Genomic DNA, 15,925 nt, shown 5'->3' on the forward strand with positions numbered 1-15,925 from the left:
AGAAAAGTTAAAACACCACCTGTCCTTTCCTCAAAGGTGACCCCTGGTAAAACAAAGGACACATTATACGACTCTTTCTTCCTTCCAGCACACCTTGCCCCTTATAGCAAAACAATTACCCATCAGCAAAGTCACTGTCTGATACCAAATTATCTCATGCACACATCAATTCAGATTAGACAGCAAACATTTTCTGGGGCTATCTAGTCATTGTGCCCTGGTACATATTATCTCTGGTTTATCCTACTGTGTGAGTCTGGTTGAGCACAGAAGACATTATAATGTTTTTAATTGAGGAAATAACTCACTTTCACACAAAAAGTGCAAATTTAAACTTCCAGAAAATGTCTCACTGCAGGAAACGAAAGCAATTTTTCTTTTTCAAAACTTCCACAAAAGTGAAACAAATGTTTCCGGTGTCCTTGTAAGGAAATGTATGAGCGAATGACTCATGAAACCCATCTGTAGTACTGTCAAGCTAACAGTGCTACATGGTTTTGAGGGTTTTCAGGACAGCTACTTCACCTTGTTTGATTGTGTTACAATATTAGCATTCAGCTTGCATTGGAAGCAAGCAGAAAGGGTGATGTTACCATTTCCACTGTGCTTGTTTGTGAATTGGAGTGTAAGCTGGCATTCTGTAGAAGCACAGCAGAAAATGTAAGCACCACATTTCACAAGCCTGCTTTCCTCAGGTTCCACCAATTTCAAAGGGCATCAGCTTGGGAAGTACATTGCCATAAGAATATAAGAACATTAAAATGGCCATACTGGGTCAGACCAAAGGTACATCAAGCCCAGTATCCTGTCTTTCAACAGAGGTCAGTGCCTGAGGCCCCCGAGGGACGGAACAGAAGAGGTAATCACAAAAGCAATCCCTCTCCTGACATCTATTTCCAGACTCCCAACAAAGGCTAAGGACATCATTTCTAACTATCCTGGCTAACATCCATTGATGGACCTAACCTCTGTGAATTTATCTAGTTCTTTTTTGAACCCTGTTAAAATCTTGGTCTTCACAACCTCTTCTGGCAAGGACTTCCACAGGCCTACTATGAGCTGTGTAAAGAAAAACAAATCCTTTTCTTAGTTTTAAACCTGCTACCAATTAATTTCATTTGGTGTCCCCTAGTTGTTTTCTTATGGAAACAAGTAAATAACTTCCCCTTATTCACTTTTTCCACACAAGTGATGATACCTCTATCATATCCCCACTTAGTCTCCTTTTTTTCTAAGCCAAAAAGTTCCAGTCTTTTTAATCTTTCTTCATTAGGGACCCATTCCAAACCCCCCAGTCATTTTTGTAACTCTTTTATGAACCTTTTCCAATGTGAATATATCCTTTTTGAGATGAGGCGACCATATCTGTACTCAATATTCAAGATGTGGGAGTGCCATTTAGAGACAATAAGACATTCTGTCTTATTATCTAATTTTTTAAATGATTCCTAGAATTCTGTTTGCCTTTTTTGACAGCTGCAGCACATTGAGTGGACATTTTCAGAGAACTATCCACAACGACTCCTAGATCACTCTCTTAAGTGGTTATAGGTAAATTAGTCCCCATAATTTTCCATGTATAGTTGGGATTATTTTTTCCAGTGTACATTACTTTATATTTATCAACATTAAATTCATTTTCCATTTTGTTGCCCTATTACTTAGTTTTGTGAGGTCGTTTTGAACCTCTTCACTTTCTGCTTTATTCTATTTAGGACAGTTTAGTATCATCAGCAGATATTGCCACCTCACTGTTTAACTGCTTTTCTAGATCATTTATAAATATTTTGAATAGGATTGGTCCCGTATATACCCTTGGGGTCACCACTCTCTCCATTCTGAAAACTTACCATTTATTCCTACCCTTTTCCAGTCTTCAAACCAGGAGAGGACTTTCCCTCTTATTCCTTGACATCTTATTTTACTTAAGAGCCTTTGATGAAGGACCTTGTGAAAGGCTTTCTGCAAATCCAAGTACATGATATTCATTGGATCTCCCTTGTCCACATGTTTATTGACCAGTCTGGGCCCTGACCCATGGCCTATGCCCCCGCCCCCCGCTGCTGGGTCCCTGTCCCCTGTCCCCCAGGAGGGGTGTGGTGTCCTCATGGGTGACCCCCTTCAGGGGGTCTGTTCCCTCCTACCCCCAGGGATGGGACATGGCACTGTCCTAGGGGGTGGGTGCTGACAGGCTCTGGGGGCCATGCTGATGCTGTCCCAGGGCTGTGGTCTGACTGGGTCATGGTGGGCTGGGGTCAGCTGGGTGTGTGGGGGGCCCTGGTCATGTCCCTTGCCCATGCCCCTTAACCCAGGGGTGTGCACCTGGGATACATACTCACGGGCCGCTCCCATGGTTGGGGGACACCCGGCGGGCAGATGCCCTGCTGGAGCTGAGGGAGTAGAGGTCACACAGGAGCCCCCCATCACTGGAGCCCACCTCCTTCTTTGCTGTCCTGGGGTAGGCTCGTCTGGGGGCCCTTGGGGTGCAGAGCTGGCCTATGGGCCAGACTCCGGTTCTGGGGCCTGCTGGGGCTCCTCAGCTGAGGTGTCAAGGGTTGCCGGGCAGGGAGGAGGTATACCGGGGGCCCAGGATTTCCTTGAGCTCCCTGTAAAAGAGGCAAGTGGCGAGGGTGGCCCCAGACTGGCTGGCCATGTCCCGTGACAGGGCGTAACCCTGCCGCAGCTCCTTGACTTTACTCCTGACATGGTCAGGAGTGCAGCCAGGGTGATCTCAGGCGGCCAGGCCCTCGGCCAGCCAGGCAAATGCATCTGCATTCCGCTGTTTGCTCCCCATTACCTGGAGCACCTCTTCCTCGTCCCAAAGCCCCAGCAGGTCCCAGATCTCGGCATCTGTACAGGAGGGTCCCTGCCACCTCTTCCCCACTCCAGCTGGATGGCTGGGAGCCCTGGTTCCCCCGGAGGGGCGTGCCCTGGGCATGCTCAGAGGACTGGCTGGCTGCCATGGGTGCTGGGTGGCGGATCAGGGTGTCCAGAGGGCGTGCAGGGTGTGCACATGTGTGTGCTGCTGCCTGCATACTCTCAGCTTCCTGCTACAGGAAATCCAGGGGTGTGGCGCTTTAAGGGCTGGTGCGTACAGCAACCATAGAGCCCCGCAGGGGCTGGACAGAGCGTCTCAACCCCTCAGCTGATGGCTGCCATGGAGGACCCTGCTCTTTCGACATAGTGGGATGCGGATCATCTACACACGCCCTACTTCTATGTTGGATGTCAAAGTAGGGCACTATTCTTCTGATGGGGATAGCAATTTCGACATCTCGCCACCTTATGCACCGTGCACTATTTCAAAGTTAGGCCAGCTATTTCGAAATAGCCAGCTAGAGTAGACGCAGCTAAGAAGTTTTATTTCTGCATCCTGTCCCAAGGTGACATGTACTCAGTCAATATGGGGATAGCTGAAATACCCCATTATTACCGAGTTTTTTATTTTTGTAGCCTCTCTAATCTCCCTTAGCATTTCATAGTCACAATCAATATCCTGGTTAGGTGGTCAGTAATATATCTCTACTGCTATATTCTTATTATTAGGGCGTGAAATTACTGTCCATATAAATAAAATGGAATATTTAGGTTCTTTTAAAATTTTTATTTCATTTGATTTTACATTTTCTTTTATGTATAGCGCCATTCCCCCATCAGCACGACCTGTTCTGTGCTTCCGATATATTTTGTACCCTGGTATGATTGTGTCCTTTTGATTGTCCTCATTCCATCAGGTTTCTGTGATGCCTATTATATCAATATCCTCATTTAATACAAGGCTCTCTAGTTCACCCATCTTACTATTTAGACTTCTAGCATTTGTGTATAAGCACTTTAAACATTTGTCACCATTTATCTGTCTGTCTTTTCCAGATGTATTAGATTCTTTTTCAGTTGATTGTTTCTCAGTTGATTTTATTTCATCATCTTCAATCCCCTCCTCCTTAGCTGAACATAGAGAATCCATATTTATAGGCCCTCTAAGAAATGCCTCCATCTGAGCTGTGTGCTCCTCTGCACCCATTGGCTTTACCCACTGTAACCACATGCTTTTTTTTCTATTTGGGAAACAGGTTACCTCATTTTATGCTAGTTTAAATGTAATATTAATATTAGGCAGGTGTGACATTCCCCAAGGTACAATTTGGACTGCTGAAGAGCCGTGTCCCCTTAAGTCTCCCACCTAAATTGCCTTTTAAATTGCTTTGCTATGAGAACAGCCACTGCTGATCCTCCACACATACAGCCTTTAGCATGCACAGTCACTCCCAAATGAATTATATGAATGCTTTGGCAAGAGATTCATGCATTACATGCAGAGCAACCCTGCTCCTTCCCAGTCTCATACCTGTATCCAGAAACATGCATCTTCTCCTGGCCAATACAAGCTCGTAGAAAATTTGTCACTTCATTAATGGAAAATTATATGTGCAAGTCATGTCATCTCAAGTGGAGGATCCCAACATTTGAATCCAAACACATGCTGGTTCAGATAAAATGATAAGACAAATTTATTCACCAGCAAAAGAGATTGTAAGGCAATACATAAGGCATAAAAGATAGAATTAGCTGTAAAGAAAATTAGAGCTAAATCACAAACATTTGACTTAACAAGCAAAACTGTTTGCTTGGTACATGCTTCTGAGGGTTTTACCCTGAATGGTTTTGCTTCAAGAGGCAAGCATAGTAGAAACTGTAACATCGCCCTTTCCACTTGCTTCCAATGTGGTCTGAATACTAATGTTGTAACACAATCGAACAAGGTGAAATAGCTGCCCTGAAAGCCCTCAGAAGCATGTACTATTGTTTAAAAGTTAAAACTGAATTTAAAAGCAAAGATTTTTTCTGATGAAAAGCTTATATCAGTTTAGGTGCATTCTTCACCCTGGACCTCCTACCATGTCCATTTATGCTTTCTTTGATTTTCAAACATGGTAGCTGTCCTGAGTAGAGATGAGATGGAAAAGGTGTATACGTACGGTGTATATTCTCCATTCTTATACCATTTTCCCCTCCGGAACCAAGGTAGTATTCAAGGTAGGATTGAGCAGCAAAAACTGTTGAATGGCTGTTGTTTGCCCTGAGGGCTTTACAAGGTATGGAGAAAAGGCAAGAAAAAAAGTCATCTCTCTTCTCTCATAGCAAAGAGAGACAGACTCTTTCCTTCTCCTCTGTTCCTGTTGCTATCCCGGTAAAGCCTCTTTATATTGTTCTAGCAGGAAAGGGCATTCAGACATGCTCCTCTTTCACCCTTTCTTCAAGGATGGGTTTGTCCCTCTAGAGCCGCGTCTACACGTGCCAGCTACTTTGAAGTAGCCGCGCCAACTTTGAAATAGCGCCCGCCACGTCTACACGGGGCAAGCGCTATTTCGACGTTGACATCGACATAAGGCGGCGAGACGTTGAAGTCGCTATCCCCATCAGCGGATGGGAACAGTGCCCTACTTTGACGTTGAATGTCAAAGTAGGGCACGTGTAGCCAATCCGCATCCCACAACATCGAAAGAGCGGGGTCCGCCATGGTGGCCATCAGCTGAGGGGTTGCGAGATGCTCTCTCCAGCCCCAAGCTCTACGGTCGCCGCGTGCAGCGGCCCCTTAAAGCTCCCCGCCCCCTGCCTTCTTGTGCAGGAAGCTGAGAGCGTGTGCAGGCAGCAGCATTACCACGCGGCTAGCCTGCACACACCTCTGCAGCCCCAAGCCACCCTCCCCTGCGATGGCCGCCTGCCAGCCACCCAAGCGCCCCCAGGGCACCTCCCCAAGGGGAGTCAGGGCTCCCAGGCATCCAGCCAGCCTGGGAAAAGGCAGCGGGACCCCTCCTGGACGAAGGCCGAGATCTGGGACCTGCTGGGGCTCTGGAGTGAGGAGGAGGTGCTCCAGTTAATGGGGAGCAAGAGGTGGAATGTGGATACATTCGCTCAGCTGGCCAAGGGCCTGGCCTCCCAGGGTCATGCTGCCCGCACTCCTGACCACGTCAGCAGTAAGGTTAAGGAGCTGCAGCAGGGTTACACCTGAGCCCAGGATGCGTCCAGCCGATCTGGGGCCACCCCCACCACTTGCCCCTTTTACAGGGAACTCAGGGCCATCCTGGGCCCCCGGTACACCTCCTCCCCACCGGCCACTCTTGACACCTCAGCCGACGAGCCCCAGCAGGCCCCGGAGGTGGAGTCCGGCCCGGAGGCAAGCCCTGCACCCCAGGGGCCCCCCCAGCAACCCACCCCTGGGATGCCAGAGGAGGAGGAGGGGGAATCCTCCTCCAGTGACGGGGGGCTGCATATCATCCTGCTGTCCCAGAGCTCCAGCAGGGCGTCCGCCCAGAGGGTGTCCCCCAACCATGGGAGCGGACTGTCAGGTATGTACCCCCCCAGTGCACACCCCCGGGGTTGAGGGGCGGGGACAACAGACACGACCAGGGCCCTCCACATGCCCAGATCACCATGGCCCCAAGGACAGCAGTGGCACGTCCCTCAGAAGAGTGCATCAGCCCCTGCCCCCCCAGCAGGACAGCGCCATGCCCCATCCCTGGGGATGGGGGGAGCGGAACCTAGGGTCCCCCGGGAGGGGGAGGGGGTGGGACACCCAGGAGCAGCAGCAGCAGCAGCATCTCCCGGTGACGGGGATGGGGAACCAGCAGCAGAAGGGTGGGGGGACAAGGGCCACTGCTCGGGGGCCACACTAACAGCTGTCTCCTCTCTTCTTCCCCCCCTGTGTTCCGCAGCTGCACCATTGGAGGGCCCGGAAAGCACAGGTGAGGTGTCCGTGGTCCCGGAGAGCCCACTGGGGCCATCCCAGCAGGCCAGCCCCTCGGCAGAGCACCGACCAGCCCCAGGGTGGGGCCAACGGTGGAGCCACCACCACCAGAGGATAGCGACGGACCCCCAGCTGCTCGCGACCCTCCAGCATCAGCTGGAGGTGTCAGAGCGGCGCCTGCGGGTGGACGAGCGCAGCTGGAACTGCAAGAACGGGTGCTGGCCTGGCGCCAGGAGGCATGGGGGGCCTTTATGCGCACTTTTGAGCACATAACAGACTACCTGGTCCCCCCACGCCATGCTGCCCGCCGCTCTGCTCGCCCTGCCCGCCACTCCACCCGCTGCTCCATCCGCTGCTCCAACCGCCATCCCACTGCCGTCCGCCACCCCGGGGCCTTCCGCCAAGGGGGATCTGGGGCCTGCTGACATACGCCGGCCATACCCGCCGGTTTACCCGGCCCCTAGCCAGCCTCGGCCAGGGCTGAGGCCGAGGTGAGGGTCACGCCCACCAACCCCAGGCGCCGGACAGTAGAGGGGTGCGGGGACCAGGACGTGCCCCCCCCTTTGTACATATCCCCCATCATATATTTGTGTATATAGTTTGTGTTAGACCCCTGTTCTTCTATGGTACCTGCCCCCCCATGTAAATAGTTCCCCCCTTTTGTTCTTACTGTATATATATAGTTAGTATTAATATAAGAGAATTCACTGTTTTTTGGTTTCAAAAACAACAGCTCCATTTTTATTTGCAAGAAAAGTCGGGGGGTGTGTGCTCTTGGGTGCTCTGTGGTGTGGGTGTGGGGGCAGGGAGTGTTGGGGAGGATGGCGGGGGTGCAGTGGGGGGCCTGCCAGTGTTCACCCCGCAGCCTTGTCGAAATGGGCCCGCAGGGCCTCCCTGACCCAGATCCCCTCCGGGTCCACCTGGCAACTGGGGGCAGCGGGTGGCTGCATGTCAGCCCTGCCAGCCTCCACAGCCCAGCCCTGAAAGAATGCCTCCCCCTTGCTCTCGACCAGTTTGTGGAGTGCGCTGCATGCACCCACCATCTGGGGGATGTTGGTGGGGCCTGCATCAAGGCGGGTGAGGAGACACCTGCAGCGCCCTTTGAGGCAGCCAACAGTGTGCTCAACCACGTGGCGTGCATGGTTCAGACGCGTGTTGAAGCTTTCCTGGCTGGCTGACAGATGGTCCATGTAAGGGTGCATGAGCCAGGGCCAGGGGGGTATGCCATGTCTGCGACAACGCAGAGGGGGATGGTGGTGTCCCCCACAGGGATCTCCCACTGGGGGATGTAGGTCCCCGCCTCCAGCCAGTGGCACAGGCCCGAATTCCTGAACACTCGGGCGTCATGGGTGCTGCCAGGCCACCCAACATATATGTCCAGGAAGCGGCCTCGGCTGTCCACCAAGGCCTGGAGGACCACTGAGTGGTAGCCCTTCCTGTTCAGGAAGCGTCCTCCGCTGTGCTCCAGAGCTCGGATGGGGATATGGGTCCCATTCAGAGACCCAAAGCAATTTGGGAAGCCCAGGGTGGCAAACCCCGCGATGGCAGCATCCAGGTCCCCAAGCTGCACGAGCCTGTGGAGGAGCAGGGCATTGATGGCACGGACGACCTGCAGGGGAAGAACATGGGAGAGCACCAGTGAGGGGTGTGCAGGGTGTGTGTGTGGCCCTCCTCCCCCACGGCTGCCCTCCACCCCCAGGGCTGCCCTCCCCACCAGGGCCCCCCCCCCCCGTGGGTCCTCTTACCTCCATGAGGACAGCCCTGACGGTGGCCTTGCCCACGCCAAACTGCTGCCCCACGGATCGGTAGCTGTCTGGAGTGGCCAGCTTCCAGACAGCGATGCCAACCCATTTCTCGATGCTGAGGGCACGCCACATGAAGGTGTCTTGGTGCCTCAGTGCAGGGGTGAGCCACTGGCAGAGCTCCAGGAATGTCTGTCAGCTCATGCGAAAGTTCTGGAGCCAGCGCTCGTTGTCCCACTTGCCAAGCACCAGCAGCTCCCACCAGTCAGTGCTTGCGGGGTAGCTCCACAGGCGGCGGCGTGTGCAGCAGGTGGGGGGGCGGGCAGAGGACAGCAGGGTCTGGAGTTGCTTCCTCCTCCCCTGGGGGCAGCTCCTCTTCTGTGAATAAAAGGTGGTCAGCTGCCTCTTGCATAGCATTGAGCCGGGCAAGCACTGCTCCTGCAGGGGCGGGTGTGTGGACCTCTGGCTGCTGCTGCTGCTGCTGCTGCTGGGGGTCCATACTGCTTCGACGGGTGTGTGTGCCTGTGGCTCTGCAGACCGCGTGCTGTGCAGGCTGAGTGTGTCTGGGAGGGGCCTCTTAAGAGAGCGGCTAGCTGTTGCCCCGGAAGTGCTAGTCCACCCTGTGACCCTGTCTGCAGCTGTTCCTGGCACCCTTATTTCGATGTGTGCCGCTTTGGCGTGTACACGCTCCCCTGCAGTGCCTACTTTGATGTGGTGCTGCCCAACATCGATGTTGAACGTCGACAGCACCAGCCCTGGAGGACGTGTAGACGCTATTCATCGAAATAGCTTATTTCGATGTCCCTACATCGAAATAAGCTATTTCGATGTAGCATACACGTGTAGATGTAGCTTAGATGACACAAGAGCATTACAAATAAATGAGTAGGCCTATATCTGTGCAGTAAGTGAATGTTTGCATTTTAAAATACTAACTTTCACAGGCTACGTCTACACGTGCACGCTACATCGAAATAGCTAATTTCGAAGTAGCGACATCGAAATAGGCTATTTCGATGAATAACGTCTACACGTCCTCCAGGGCTGGCAACGTCGATGTTCAACTTCGACGTTGCGCAGCCCAACATCGAAATAGGCGCAGCGAGGGAACGTCTACACGGCAAAGTAGCACACATCGAAATAAGGGAGCCAGGCACAGCTGCAGACAGGGTCACGGGGCGGACTCAACAGCAAGTTGCTCCCTTAAAGGGCCCCTCCCAGACACACTTTCATTAAACAGTGCAAGATACACAGAGCCAACAACTAGTTGCAGACCCTGTATATGCAGCACGGACCCCCAGCTGCAGCAGCAGCAGCCAGAAGCCCTGGGCTAAGGGCTGCTGCCCACGGTGACCACAGAGCCCCGCAAGGGCTGGAGAGAGAGTATCTCTCAACCCCCCAGCTGATGGCCGCCATGGAGGACCCCGCTATTTCGATGTTGCGGGACGCGGATCGTCTACACGTCCCTACTTCGATGTTGAACGTCGAAGTAGAGCGCTATTCCCATCCGCTCATGGGGTTAGCGACTTCGACGTCTCTCCGCCTAACGTCGATTTCAACTTCGAAATAGCGCCCAACACGTGTAGACGTGACGGGCGCTATTTCGAAGTTACTGCCGCTACTTCGAAGTAGCATGCACGTGTAGACGCAGCCACAGAGTCCAGCATAATAATACCCTGCACTTACACAGTATTTATCATGGATCTCAAAGGCTTTACAGAAGAAATAGGTATAATTATCCCATTTCACATATGAGAAAATGGAGGCATCTGGATGTGATTTGCTCAAGATTATGCAGCAGATGAATACCGGGGCTTGGAACAGGTTGAAGTCCCAGTCTGGTGTCCACTAAGCCACACCACCCCTCAAGTTGGTGAAGAATTTTTCCATAGTGAATGTTCCACAAACTCCAAGTAAACAGTACATCTCAAAGAGAGCAAACTCAGAATAAAGGCAGGTATTTGGAGCCAGCTGGATTTTGTCTCCACTGAAACCAATGGCAATCTTGTCACCAAGTTCAACAGCAGCAGGTATCAGGCAAGATTTGATTTCTGTTTTTCCCAGAATAAGTCAGTGATTGATTTCAGATTATTTATACAAGATTTATCATGATGTAAATGACAGCAGAATTAGCCTTTGTGTCTCAAAAACAATACAATCCTAAGGAATTCAGGGATCTTACCCAAAATTGTACAGTCAGAAGGGGACACAGTATTACCTGGTATATCTCAATGGAAAAGCGCTCATTTTTCACAGACTGAAAGACAGAATATGGAGTTACAATACCATATAGCCTCCAATAACTATTTTAATGTGACATCATCCTCACTACATCCAGCTGAGGAATATTGCACCATTTCTTAGGAACACATTCCCTTAGCTTCTGATATGCTCAATATATTTGATTATTCTAATCTTGCAGTGTAACAAGATTAACCCCTCAAGGTACAAACTAGAGCTGAGTAATTGATTAATCCATCTTACCTCTGAATCTTTTGGGTCATTTTATATTTGTTTAGATGTACGTGAACTGTTTGGTGTCTGACTCAATTTCTGTGTGGAAACAGCTCAAATATGCTTTTTCAGAGCGTCTGAATCTTGGCTAACACATACAACAAAAGGGAAGTGCTATCAATCTTTTCAGTGGTGTGTTTATATGTAGGTGTTTTGTGAGAAAAACATTATATTGTGTACATTCTCTTTTTAAAATTTTTAACAGGGTGTTCTTGTCATTTTTTCAAGAAGTGTGTATTACAAAAATTGGAATTTAGTTTTCCATACCTTCTGGCTAAAAGCTGAGGCTTTCTGAAGAATCTGCGCCACATTCTCTGTCTGCTGTGAACATACAGCTGTACAGTAGCAAATGACAGAAACAGAGGAAGTCTTCACATAAAATCATACCTCTGTCATAATGAGGTTGCATTACTGCTAAGTGTTTTCCATATGTAATTAGGAAGGTGTGTAATTCCAAAGAATTTTCTTAATGAAGTGGCAAATGGGGTAGTGCAGAAGGCAATTGAGGCATATTATACCTAATTTCCTGGTGCTTGTGTGTATACGTACAGTACGGTTTCCTAACACACTTTACATAAAGGATATTTTTAATTTTGTTTTCAGTTTCTTGCTGTGGTTGTTTATTTCGTATGCTGCCTCACCAAGGCACTATAAAGTCTTGTCGGTTATCTTTGTTGAAGTATGGCACATACGACACATTACGTGTTCTGTAAGGCATTTTTGTGCTGTAGTTGCTTGGGCCCAAATGAAAGAGACAGCATGGATGAGGTAAGTGTTTTAACTGAACCAACTCTGTTTAATGGAAGAGACAAGTTTTGAGCTTCAAAGTTATTGAGGTCTGGAAAAAGAAACCAGGTCAAATCAAATTCAGGGTGGGGCAGATTGTTAAGTCGAAGCAGTTCACATTTTAGAAGAGACCACTTCAAATGAAGTGCACACTTAGCATCTCTGCAGTCAATACATAGTAATGACCGTTCTATCTGGGGAACGTACACTGGTCTATTGCTCCTTGGGGGTATGAAAAATTGATACTCCTGAGAGAGACATAGCTACACCAGCCTAACACCCAGTATAGACAGTGTTAAGTTGATGGAAGTATTCTTCCACTGACCCAGCTAGTGCCTCTTTGAGAGGTGTATTAGTTACACTGATGGGAGAACCTCTGCTGTTGACACAAATAGTGCCTACACTCACACACTACAATGGTGCAGCTGTAATGCTGCATCTGTACCATTGCAGCAATTCCAGTGGGAAACTTGAAGCAAGCCAACAACGTGCATTTTAGTATGGGCAAGATATAGGTGTATATATCTGGAAAAAGAGACTGTGACATATCTAGAGCACACCCAAACTTGTGAGTAACTGGGTTATCCCTGCTCCCTGGTCTGGTGTGCCCTTTACACTATTGTGCTGCTGTAGTCTCCAGTCAGACCTGCCTGCAGTTTTTTCCTCATAAATCACTCCCAGTGATGTTTCAGTGCACCAACAACCTGCCAATCACACTTACAATCTTACTGGCCTGAATTAAACTGCAGAAAGTTCCCTACGCACTCCCAGTCCCATACTTCTCTGTATGACTTGCATTGGCCAGCCCTTACCAGGAGAGTACAAGTATGTAGAGTCTGACATTTCATTAATAGAAATTATGTGCACAAATCTTGTTACCCCAGTGCAGTTTTCTTAAACACTTCATTTCAAATACACTGGATTAGATAAAATATAATACATTTACTAACTGAAGAGAAATAGGATAGATGTTAAGTCAGTACCACTAATAAGGTATAAAAGTCAAATGGTTATAAAAATAATACTCATCTAGTGGCTAACAAACTCTATTAAGCACAAAGCAAAGATTTTCTCAGTGTATGCTCTCAGTCTTCCTGGCTAAACTTCATACGTCACAGCCCTGTCTTCAGTTTAATGGCTACTTCTTTTGTTCTTTTTGGCACAGTGTATTGATGGATAGAGAAGCAGGGGATGCTTTTGGTTGTTCCTCCTTTCTCTTTATAGTTATGGTTCCTTTCTAACTCATAAAGCATCTTTTGTTGGAAGCATGCTAACAAGCAGGCAGTCTCTGTTGAAAACACCCCCCACACTTTTTTTTTCCTGAGCTGTAGATTTTTCATTCATGTTCCTTCTCTTGATAAAGAATGGTCAGTTAGCAGGTAAAGGCTCATTGGCTTTTTTACACCTGCCGGAGGTGTCACCTTTCACTTTGTCTGAGGAACTCATCTAACCAAGCACCACACTTAGGACATGTTTGCTAAAAATCCACTCTATAATGTTGTGAATTTTACATATGATATTGTCACACATTTTATCAGGATAACAATGACCAGCAAAGTATGAATTTCAAATGATAACTCACAAGGTATGCTTTGTATAGAGATTACTTCAGTACCAGACATGGGTATGTTCTGTCTCATGAGGTACTCTCCTGGAAAGCAGTGACTCTGAAAAAAATGGGTATCTTGGTGGATGATTGGCTGATCATGCGTTCCCGGTTTCATGCTGATGGACCCCACTGAAATAATGGGTCCACAATTCAAGGATACTATTAAAGTGGAGAGGGGTCAGAGAAGAACCATGATAATAGTTAAAAAATAGAAAACAAGCCTAGTAGACAGTAGGTACATCCCACTGTGATGAGGTGCAACCCATGGGACATTCCATCATATGCCAATCATGCCACTGAAACCTGACTTTTTTCTCTCCAGGGCACCCCACCACTTTCTCCTTCTGGACCAGCTTGTTGGGTTTCCCCAGGCCAAAGCACAGAGTAGTGGCAACTGCCCCCTGCAGAGCAATGCAGACCCTGTTTACCTACAGTTCTGGGAAGCTGCAGTTCTAGGACACATCACCCAGGAGATCAAACCCCACAAATATATCTGTCTCACTCTGTGTAAAGGATTTGCCAAAGAGGGCCATCAGGGAAGCCCACTTTATAAATGAAAGGGAGATGTACACAGTGGTAGCCCTTCCCAGGTAATAATTACTTACTCTGGGCTTGATTATAAACAAGGGAGTTTTTATTAATCAAAGCCAGTAGGATTTAAGTGGTTATAAGTAAAAACAGACAGCTCAAAGTGAGTTATAAAATTAAAATAAAAAATACATAGCTTGTTGTAACTTCCCTAAGAGACTTATGGCATAAAGATTCTTACCCTAAACTGCTGTTCAAATGTCATGTAAAATCTTTCAGTCAGAACTGTTCTCTTCCTCTCATTTGAGTCAAAAGCCTTTTTTAATCCTTTTTTCTCTCTTTGGGTGTATCAGTCAGATTCCAAAGTAGCACGAAGATAAAGGAGCTGAAAGATTCTCATTGCTTTACATAGACATTCTGTCTAGGTGGAAACCCTTTGTTTTAGCATTCCCCACCCCTCAACTCAGTTGCAAAACACTGGATTCCAAAATGAAGGCCTGCACCAACTGGTATGGTTACATGTTTCTTCTAGACCAATCACCTGATGGATTTACAGGACAATAAAAGCCATTTATAAGCCATCAGGTTGATTGTCCATTCACCAGCATCTCAGAGACATCCTTAATGGCCCTCATTAACACATATAAGAACGCATATTTCATATTCCTAATTTCTGACACAAGAACAATACCTTCACAAAATTAAGATACGGAGATCCAGCAGATTATACCAATGAAAACAATAGGTTACAAGGGGTATTTTATGCAAAGCATCCCTGAGTTATGCATATTTGTATTCATAGAATCATAGAATACTAGGGCTATAAGGGACCTTACTAAGGTCCTTAGGAGGTCGTCTAGTCCAGCCCTCTACCTAAAGGAGGATCAACCCTAACTAAATCATTCCAGGTGGGACTTTGTGAAGCTGGAACTTAAAAATCTCTAGGGATGGAAATTTCACCACCTCTCTAGGCAAAGCATTCCAGTGCTTCACCACCCTCCTAATGAAATAGTTCTTCCTAATATCCAACCTACACCTCTCCCTCTGTAATATCAGATCATTGCTCCTTGTGCAGCCATCCGTCACTCCCGAGAACAGCCTCTCTTCATCCTCTTTAAAGCCCCCCTTCAGGAACTTGAAGGCTGTATCATATCTCCCCTCACTCTTCTCTTCTCCAAACTGAATAAGCACAGATCTCTCAGCCTTTCCTCGTACGTCATGTGCTAATCATTTTTGTTGCCCTTCACTGAACCTGCTCCATTCATATCCTTTCTATACAGGGGCCCCAGAATTGGACACATATTCGAGATGTGGCCTCATCAGTGCCAAACAGAGAGGAAGAATAATTTCTCTAGATCTGCTGGAAATGCTTTCCTAATGCACCCCAATATTTTGACTCGTATCCAGCCTCTCATCCACTGTAATCCCCAGGTCCATTTCTGCTGCACTGCTACTTAGCCAGTTGGTCCCCAGCCTGTAATTGTGCTTGGGATTCTTCTGTCCCAAGTGCAAGACTCTGCACTTGTTCTTGCTGATCCTCATCAGATTTCCTTTGGTCCTGTCCTCCCATTTATCTAGGTAACTCAGGACCCTATCCCTACCCTCCAATGTATCTACCTGTCCACCTAGCTTAGTGTCATCTGCAAATTTGCTGAGCATGCAATCCATTTCCTTATCCAGGTCATTAATAAAGAAGTTGAATAATACCAGCCCTGGAACCAAACTTTAGGGCACTCCACTTGAAATTGACCATCAACCAGACATTGAGCAATTGATCAATACCTATTGGGCCCAACTGTCAAGCCAGCTTTCTATCCATCTTACAGTCTATGTATCCAATCAATATTTCCTTAACTTATGGGCAAGAATGTTGTGGGAGACTGTACCAAAAGCTTTCCTAAAGACAAAGGATATCACATACATTGACTTCCCCATGTCCATAGAGCCAGTTACCTCCTCATAGAAGCTAATTAAATTGGTCAGGTGTGACTTGCCTTT

This window comes from Carettochelys insculpta, chromosome 1, assembly GCF_033958435.1.
Source record: "Carettochelys insculpta isolate YL-2023 chromosome 1, ASM3395843v1, whole genome shotgun sequence".
NCBI lineage: Eukaryota > Metazoa > Chordata > Testudines > Carettochelyidae > Carettochelys > Carettochelys insculpta.